This window comes from Lissotriton vulgaris, chromosome 10 (assembly GCF_964263255.1).
Source record: "Lissotriton vulgaris chromosome 10, aLisVul1.2, whole genome shotgun sequence".
In the NCBI taxonomy this organism is placed as follows: Eukaryota; Metazoa; Chordata; class Amphibia; order Caudata; family Salamandridae; genus Lissotriton; species Lissotriton vulgaris.
Genome location: NC_141698.1, coordinates 309,553,327 through 309,563,898, shown reverse-complemented (window position 1 = coordinate 309,563,898; position 10,572 = coordinate 309,553,327).

The following is a 10,572-nucleotide window of genomic DNA, read 5'->3' as shown; positions in this document are numbered from 1 at the left end:
GATTGGTGACAGTACAACGCGTACCGTCACAACGCGTGCTGTTACAACGCGTCCCTTACAACGCAAGTCGTTACCACGACTTGCGTTGGGGGCGCGGATATCGAATAGTATAATTTACTATTCTAACACCAGTCCCCGTGGACACTAGGGAAGGTGTTGGAATAGTAAATTTACTATTTTTAATCTTCTAGCGCCTTCCAGCGCAAGTCGTGGTAACGACTTGCGTCTTTACGGACGCGTCGTAACAGCACCGCGTTTAAACATCCGCGTTGTAACGGATGTTTCCCTTCTGTCGTGATGTTTGGCATTAACACTATTGGGTCCCTTCTGTGATCACTGTAGTTCAGGAGCTGTGGTCACCACTGTTTTGTCTGTTGTATCTGTTAGACAATTGTAGGAAATGCTGTTTCTGCGGTGGTCCCTGAGGAGGGTCCAGTTTTAATTACTGCTGTAGACCTTGCTGTTCTGGCAGTTGTTGTTGATATTGAGGTTTTCGACTGTGGTGAAAGCTGTTGTCACTGCTGTTGTCCCAGCCATTATATTAGCTGTTAAGTTTGCTGTGGTTACAGATTTGATTACTGCTGTTGTCACTATTTGCTTGGCGTGTTTGATGGCTGCAGTGGTTCTTCCCAAGTTTCAGTTGTGGTGGAAGCTGCTGTCACCGATGTTGAACCTTCTGGCTGCTCTACACCTGTTGTTGCAGATGCTGTTGCAAATGCTGTCACTTACATTGTTCCTGCTGTCACTGATGTTGACCCTGCTGCTTATTCAACCATTGTTGCACATGTCGTTGCTAATGTTGTCACATCCGTTGTTTCTTCTCTGATCCATTCTGTGGTAGAACCCATTGTAATTTCAATTACTAGTCCTCTGTACGCATTGCTGGTTCATGCTGCCTTCCATGATGTGGTTAAAGCTTTGGTCACTGCTCAGGTCCACTCCTTAGCACTGCTCTGGTCTCTGCTGGCTTAATAGATGGATAAACAATAAAAGTGATTTCTTTGGAGTCATTTATAGACATGTTGAGCAATACTATTGGAGTCAATAGTGTGCATCTAGGGAAAAATGCTAATTAATATCAGACAACACTATTCTTCAGTTCATATACCTTTTTAATTGTTTTTAACAGATCCATGAAACAGTATATAAAAGGGACTCAGTACATGTAAATTGTGAGGAGGGGAGTGAGAACAAAGCACAACTCCAAATGATATGTTTTGGTACATCAAGCATTAACATGAGCATTCTCCTAGTTATTCAAAATGCACATATACAATCCCTGGTGAATAGATATTTTGCTCCTCCGAGGATTCAAAAGGGATATTCATCAGAGCATGTTAGACATGTCAGCCTTAGGGTGGTCTTCCCCTAGAATTGTTGCCTTCTACCTTCCGGTTTTGCTGAATTGGTTTTTGTTGTCCTTAGAGCTCAGTGCACTTAATCAAGGTTAACCAGTAATAAATTGCTTGTGTTCATTCCCTAAAACATGGTAAAATTGCCAACACTTGATTGGCATATTTAAGTTACTCATAAGTCCCTTGTAAAGTGGTATACTACATACCCAGGGCCAGTAAATTAAATGCTGCTAGTGGGTCTACAGCACTTATTTTGCCACCCACTTAAGTAGCCTTTTACAACATGTCCCAGACCTGCCTTTTAAACCTGTGTGCAGTTTTAAATTGCCAAATTCACCTAGCTAAGTAAACCCCTTGCCTGACCTAAAACTCCCTTTTTAATACATAAATTTCTACTGTAACGTATGCCCTAAACAAGCCCATAAGGCAGGGTGCACTGTATTTAAAAAGTTGTACATGTACATATTAGTTTTATATACCATGGTAGTGAAAAACACACACATTTGTTTTTCAATACTGTGAGGCCAACTTCTCTCAAAGTATAATATTAAGTTACTTTATTATATTTAACATGTGATAACCTCTGATAGAGAACAGGTATAAATGCAATGTTTGGTGTCTAAGGAACTGTAATTTAAAATCATCTGAAACGGTAAAGTTGCATTTTGAGTCACAATTCTGAAAATGCCACATACCAAAAATGTGGCATTTTCTTGTTCTAACCATTTGGTGCCTGCAACCTCTTTCCTGGGCCACATGAATCGGTGCAGTTGGCACTTGGTCTTTGTGTATTCTCCAATGCAGTAACACAACAAGGAGACTGGGTACTGGTAGGAGAGGCCATCCTGACAGAATTGGAGAGGTAGAGCTGAGTACAGCCCCACTTGCACTTCAAAGAAGCGGCCTCAGCCAACACACAAAGAACTTCACGCTAGCCTTTTATGACCCAGACATCCTGAGACCAGGGCAGGAATTAAGGGAATTCTAACACCATCTGTGGAGGAAAAACTGTAGGTGTTTATTCCACTTCAAGGCTGGCACCAGGTACACAATTAGGACCCACAGAACCACTCTTCAGTACACTTCTGGACCTGTGCATACTACAGAAGGTGGGCTGCCCTGCAAGAAAAGTGGCCCACTTTCTGAGGCCTACCCTGCGGTCTGAGAAGTAGGACTAGACCTACACCTACTATCCCAATCTCCCTGAATTGATTCCAAGAGTCATCTGGCTGACCCGATCAGAGCTACAGGGACATTGCAAGTTCAAGAGGCCATCCAGCAACTGCCCAGCTGACATGCTGTCTAAACATGCGCTGGACCTGTCTGAGCCCTGCTGACATTTGCAACAGTAAGAGTCTGATCCACAAGAAGTGAGTCTCAAGGTACTGTGGCCTTGTTTGGCATCAGAGCGCACTCCTCTGAAGAAAAGCAGAAAATCCTGAAGTTTTGAGCTTTTCTCATCTGTTAATTGGCATATTTGTGCCAAGATCCTGCCTCTCACACCGACCACCAATATGAACCTCCGGTGAACCTGACTTTTTGCACCAAAGGAAAAACAAGCAACGAACTGTAACTCCAGATCTGTACTTCATGCTACAGCATCTGCAGCATGCTGTGACCATCAATGCCAAGCTCCAGCACTGACCATGCGCAACGCCCGACACGATCTTTACACTACAACAATGACCATCCTCCAAAACTAGTTGATCTATTTAAAGCATATCAACACATAACTATCCTATTAGGTGGAGGTCTTTTTTTATCTATCCATTACATTTTTAAACCATTTGCTCAAAATGTAAGAACATGCTACATACTTTAGTGCCTTTGCTTCTCACACCACAGTCCTGCAATTTTTTAAAGCGCATACATTTGTTTAGTTGAGTACAGATTAACCACATCATCATGAATAATGGGATGATGGAAAGTAAAATGGCACATCTGTATTAAGAGCAGAGGGAAGCCAAAGTAAACTAAGAAGTGGAAAGTCTATTTTTACCACCATTATTGTACAGGACATTCTTTTGCTGGGTAACCAATAAGCTAGAGCCCGTAAAGATGCAATTAAGGCGCGTGAATATTGTCAAAGCAGTACAGATTGAATGTTAGTGAAAGAGTGCGTACAAAGTTTGGTTTTAATTGGCATCCTGTGGACAGAGTAATTTGATAGTCTAATCTGGAGCCTTGATAAATGTTTAAACAATTACGTAGCGACAGTGATTATTCTCCAAGCAGCACTCTAACATTATTTCTAGACAACAGACATTGCAAGAAACAAGAACAAGAGAGCAACAAAATAGCAGAGACAGGGGAACAAAATACATTGCTTAAGAAGCAAATAAAAACAAATATAAGAGCACAGTTAGTGACAGAGCAAAACATAACACACTTATTCATAAAGAGACCAATTGGCTAAACAGAATAATACATTTTCCTCCGGAAAACAGAAAAGAAGAGACAAAACCATCTACTAGATAATCATGAGTAGGAGGAGGGAATCACCTAGAAAAAAAGAAAAAAAAAGAAAAAGAAACATAGAAAATGTGACTAAGCAGGCACGTCCTGCCAAGCAGGTACATTGGCAAACGAGCCCCGGACGGGTCCCAAATCCAAGTGATCTTACTCCTGCAGGGATAGTTTTCAATTATTAACATCTCCAGTCTACTTATGCCCAGAAATTCCTGCCACCAGATCCATAGATCAGGAGACTCACTAGCGAGCCAAAATTGTGCCAGAACCAGTCTTGCTAGTCAGACAGAAAAAAAGTATAAGATCGCTAGGTTGAATGGGATAGCTGTTGAATGTTAATGTTTGCTAATTACTTTGTAAAGCATTTCAAATTCATACCTTTGTTTTGAAATCAAGGTTCAAGTTTAAATTCAAGTGCATTTTCTGCAACTTCTAAAAATATGCTCTTGCTAATGATTTTTTTCAGATTTTTCTTGTCCTAGTGCAAGTCCTAGTTCAATTTTTAAACGAATGTAAAATTCGAGGATCTAAATGTTTCCGTCTGACAGTGCAATTTCTGCTGGTGGTTGTAGGTGGTGTGAATCAGCACTTAGTTTTTGGGAACTAGGCATATTATCAATCAGGAAAAAGAAATAAAAAAAACAAGAGAAAGGCTTGAGAGAATGATTGGACAACAGTGGCAAAGGGACGAAAGAAGGAAGACAAAGAACATCAAAAGGGAGACAGAGACACTTGCAGATTAGGGTAGTGCATGAAAGAAGCATGAGTTTTTATAAAGACTTGGTCAGTTCAGTTCAGAACAATCCGTATTCTCCTTATATAGCCATAAAAGAATACTACTTCATACAATATAATATATCATCTTATTCATTTAATACAGCAGGTAATTAAACACATTAAAAAAAAGAAAAAACGAATGAAATACTATAAATGACAATAATCTCAAACCTACCCATTCCAAAAGCCAAGCTGGTCATTCTGTTTCCTAACATAAAGTGATTCTCTGATGTAGCTTATCATGGCATAGCAGATTATCGGGGTTTCAAGGTAGTTAAAAATCTAAAACCTTCACGATACAATTTATTATTTTGAACATGCAGAAGAGGGGGCTGGGAACCTACTTCTAGGGATTTTACAAAGTGCACAAAAAAACAAAAAGTGCAGGGTACGTTGTCTAGAAAATGTGTCACATGGACATTAAGGACAAATTTACCATTTAATGGCTGGGTCCCAGGGGATGAGCTTCCCAGGGCACCTATGTGCCAAAGTAGGAAGGACTTCATGCCCCCTTCATAATAATGCCAGGCCCAGCGGATTGGGGTCCTCAGGTTTGAAATCAGCCCAGGGAGGGAGATGCACGTCTCCGCTCCCAAATTATGAATCAAATAGGCCCTGAAGTCTGGGGTTCCACAGGGCAATATTGGCTCAGAGAGGGGGACTGTATGTCCCCTCCCCTTTTGTATTATGCAGTGGGTGCCCCAGGTGGACTCAGGGGCACACACCATATACTGGGCTGGCCTGGGGATGGGGACCGAGGCTAATATCTTCCTAGGGAGGGGGAGTTCAATGCCCCCATCCTCCTTCATAATAAGGTCGGCAACAGAAAATAAAGACCCTGGGACCGAAATCGGCCCAGGGAAGTGGCCATGTGTCCCCCCCTCCCCAATTATTAATCAAATGGGTCCGGGGCGATGGGGTCCCTGGGGCCAATATTTGCCGAAGGAGAGGTGCCTGCCCCTCACACTACCTGCCGCTCAGCCCATCCTTCAACTGACTTCCTCACAACCAACATTCTATAGCATCATCACCCACCAACATTCCATACCACAGACAAGCTGGATGAGGTGCAGATAGGCTGCTCCTGGTGGGGTTCCTTATTACATCTTGATCTTAACATCTTAATAAAGCAATTTACTCCTTCTACACTTGGACTACCGGCTTTCATCGTTTGATTACAACACTGTTCCCCCATGTATGTTGGGTTGGCTGCATGAGGGGGATTGGCTGCAGGTCCTGCGGCCAATTCCCTGCTGTGCACAGCCGAACGGTGTATGCAAGGCTGGCTGCATGTGAGGGGTTGGCTTCAGGGCCGTGCACAGCATTGGGTTGGCTGTATGCAGGGGGCCAGGTCCTGTGGCCAACCCCCGCCACATTAAAAAATACACAAAAATTCTCTGCAAAAGCTAAAGATTACAGGAATGTTATAGTTAAGGAATAGAGTTTAAAAAACCTTAGAAATTCACCACAAAAGAAAATGTTTTCAGAGATATTATAGTTAGGTTCAGAATTTACAGACACAAATCCATTGAAATTCAGTAGTTATATTTAAAGTTATCTCAAGTAATTATAACGTATGCCCTAAGATAACTATAAGTGACACCCTCACCATGCACTGCTAATTTCCCTACATACTACATCAGTCATGACATCTTCTATTTCATCATTGATAATTTCAATGCAGCATATGCAATACAATTATTGACGCGCAAACTGTGCATTGTAAGGGTGCAAATCATAGCAACCTTTTGGAGCGAGTTTTCCTTAAACTTTTAATAATTATATAGAAAATATAAATCAATTTTATTCACTATTACCACTTTAATAAAGTGATAATAGGAAGTCAACAATGATTAAACCTACTGCTTATCTATATCTAAGACAGTAATCTAAAATGCAGCCAAACTGTGCTGAAAACTACATGGCTGCCTCTTACGTTTTGTAAACACAGCCATTAGCCAATCATATACTGACTTCTCACTAGCGTGTACAATGGCATACCACTAAGTTACTGTGGTATACCACAGCACAATATATAATAGAGCCTTTTATACTTATAACTTTAAAATTACATAAACTATTTATACCTACTACCTAAAATTACCATTTGCACCCTATAATCTATGCTGTTACCACACTACAATAACATCCATTCACCCACTTTCATGCTACTTCAGTTAACCCCTTTGATGCTCATGACGAGCTCAGCGCATCATGAGGTACACCTCTCGTGTGCTCATGACGAGCTGAGCTCCCTAAATTGCAATCATCATTTCCAAGGTATCAAATCTTCTTGATCAGGATACTCTGGGGTATAACTCTTGGCTTATGTCAGTATTTAATTGGTTGGCCCCTGCTAAATCTGATTGTAATAGGAAATTAACCACCTCCCAACCCTTGTTCTCTCAGATTCTTAAAACAACTGAAACAGCTGTGTAGATGTCAAGAGCATCATTAGAGTCAATATTACAACCCCAGAGAAAAATACTTTATACAAACAAAAAATCTGAGAATGCAAAGCTCAGATTAGTTCGCAATAGATAATTTTGGTAAAGAACTCATCCAATTAACTTTTTACCATGGTCAAAAAACTTGCCAATCTCGAAGTTCCAGACAAGATTAATGGCGGTCAATTATCATGCGATAATATCGTGGTACTCTTTCAGATGAAACATCCAGATATTTTTAACACATTCACCAATAATTTGGCGCTAGCCTCTGTGTTATCTTGGGATGCTGGCATTTAGATCTGCATAAGTGTGTCTTCCCAGATTCCCAGGGAGACACCCCTAGACTCCAGCTTACCATCCCTTTCCTCTTTTACCTCCTTAACTGCTGAGCAATTTCAGAACATTATTCTAACCACTCCTACTGCAGCAACTCCGGACCCTTGTCCACCAAAGATTTTGTGATCTGTTTCTAAGACTATAGCTAGTCATCTGACTAATATTTTCAATTAAATGTTTGTTCAAGGATATTTTCCACAGGGTTGGAAGGTAGATACTATTCTACCTTTGCTTAAAAAACTGCATCTCAATCCCTTGGACTCAAGCAACTACCGTCCCATATCTAACCTTCCCTTTCCATCCAAGATTGTGGAGAAGGCCCTAAATAAAAAAAGCTCACTCTCTTTCTTGAATCCAACAAACTGCTGGACCATGCACAATTAGTTTTCAGAGGCCAACATGACACTGAGTCAGCCTTTATGACTGCCTTGGAAGAATTGGGAGCTAACTTGGACAAAGGTGATCCAGAGGCGTTGATCCTGTTAGACCTTTTGGGTGCTTTTGACACAGTCAATCATAAGGTATTGATTGACCATGTCAGGTTTTTGGTCATCAGTGGCTCTGCTCATATGTTGATTACATCTTTTCTTTCGAGAAAAAGAAATTTGTTGCCATGGATGATTACTCTTCCCGTTCTTTTTCTCTTCCGTGTGGGGTACCCCATGGCTCAGCACTGAGCCCTACCCTTTTTAACCTATATGTGATGCCCCTAGCCATTCTTATCTAACCTTTTGTGTTCTCTGTGGTAAGCTACGCAGATGACACCTAGATTGTGGTTTCTGTTACCGTAAACCAGAAGGAATCAGCCGCCAATTTTCTCACCTTGTATGCAACATATCAACCACTGGACATCCAATAACTGTTTAAAGACAAATCCCAGCAATACAGAATTTCTGCGGTTAGGTAACAATACCTCCATTTGGTCTCCAGATCGGTGCCCATCTGAGTTAAGAAATGTACCTTTTCCTGTCTCCGAAGTAAAAAATGTAGGGATTGTATTTGATGATCATCTGTCATTTGACAAACAGACAAATGCAGTGACCGCCTCATCTTTTCTTTCTTTAAAAGTTCTGAGAAAGGTTCTTTCCTTTATTCAACTAAAATTGAGGAAATTAGTTATCACCACCCTAATTCTTTCAAAGTTGGACTTCTGTAATACATTGTACTATAATCTTCAGAAGCGTTTTTGAAAAAGTTACAGATCCTACATAATGGGACTGCAAAGCAACTACTAGGAATTCCTAAGCATCAATCTTCCACCAAAGCTTTAGTCCAACTTAATTGGTTACCAGTGTGCAAGCACATAGATTTTAAGGTGTTGTGCATCCCTTTCAAAACCTTTAATGGCTTAGGGTCAGAATGCCTAAAAATACTTTATTATGTATGTTCCAGCTAGACCCTTGCGATCCTCATCAGTTTATAATCTGGTTGTCCCTAAATTTGAGAGAGCCCAGTGGGGCAGAAGAAGCTTCATCTATGGCACCACCAAGCGTTCAATTCTCTGACATTATACTTGAAGATTTGTATCTCTTTGTCTCACTTCAGTAAAAATATCAACATGTGGCTTTTTAATCTCTAAATGTGACTAGGCTGTCTTATTTATTATTTCTTCCGTTGTCCGGATAGTGCCAAGAAACCTTCGTGCATACGTGCGCTTTATAAAATGTATTTTCATTTCATTCCACTGTGCGGCACTCTACATCACTCCACTCTACTCTATTCCACTATATGCAACTCAACTGTACACCACTGTACTCTTTTCGAGCTTATGCCACTCCAGTCTACATCACTCCATTATACGCCACTCGACTGTATGCTATTCCACTACACACCACTCTATTATATTCCAGCCCACTCTACTCAAGCACGCAGCTAGACTTCATTTTTGCTAATACCTGCAGTGTGTGCGATAACTCTGTCCCATCTCCTCCTTTAAGAAATTCAGAAACCCGATTTATAACTTTTTGAAAGCACTTCCTGCTCTTGCGCCGTTTATTGTTTTTATTGCGTTGCTTTGTTGTTTTAATCTGTTCCCGTTGTAGTCCTGATAATTCTAGTCAGTTCCTACTTGCACACTAAAATTGTATGCCACCCTGCACTTTGCAGGATTTAGGGAGATAATCGATCTCATAGGGGCTACTGTGTCGCCATCTTGAGTGGAGTAGTTCGTAAAGTTCCGTTAATAGGCACCATTTTGGTCGCTGGCCCAGAGGCTGATTCCTCGGATTTTTGCGCTCGATGGAGGATTTAAACCAGGACACGCAAGCGTGCAGGACACGCAAGCGCGCAGCGCGCGCAGGACACGCAAGCGTGCAGCATGCTCGCGCACAGCGGGCACGCCAGAGGCAAGTCCATCTGTGCCCGTCCGTGCACCGTTTGCGACCAGCGCCAGCTATGCTGGTCAATATACCTCAGCTCGTTACGCCTATACTAGGGAAGAACTTGTTCAGGTAAATCATCTATATGGTGTGAATGTTGATAACAACTCTGTCTTGTGGTCTGCTTAATGTGAGGTCTCTGTGAAAGCACCACGCTGAGATAGTACTCCTCATTGGAACATGAGGTTTGGACGTACTGTTCCTGACAGAAACTTGGACTAGGACAGATAGTGGGGCTGAGCTCGGTCTGGCTTGCCCACCAGGGTATAAGATTAGGCATTAACCTAGAATGGATGGTAGAGGTGAAGGTGTTGGTCAAGGAGGCTCTCAATCTTATGGATTTTGAGATAAAAGATGCTCAGGGCATGGAATTGATGGGCTTCTAATTTAAAGGTCACAGGGGAGCTCTCTATTCAGGTCCGGTTTGCTATAGACCTCATGGCAGTGCCTCTATGGTTGTGCATGAACTGGTGGATCTCATCTATGACCGATCTAATTCTCATGCTAGGCTTGTGATCTTAGAGGATTTTAATCTCTGGTTGAATGGGCCTCTTGACTCAGCCTATAAAGAGCTGTGTCAAGCTTGTAGTACCATTTATCTTCAGCAGTTGGTGCTTCTCCCAACACATTCGAAGGGCCATATTTTAGATCTTATTTTGCGGATGCAAGTTGGGTTAAGATAAAGAATGTAACTGTACAATGCTGGACCGATCATGCACTCATTCAGTTCTCGCTGCAATTTCCCGAAGGCCCTCTTTTTGATAATAGCTTAGTTAATACCCGTCTTAGTCATCATTGGACAAAGAT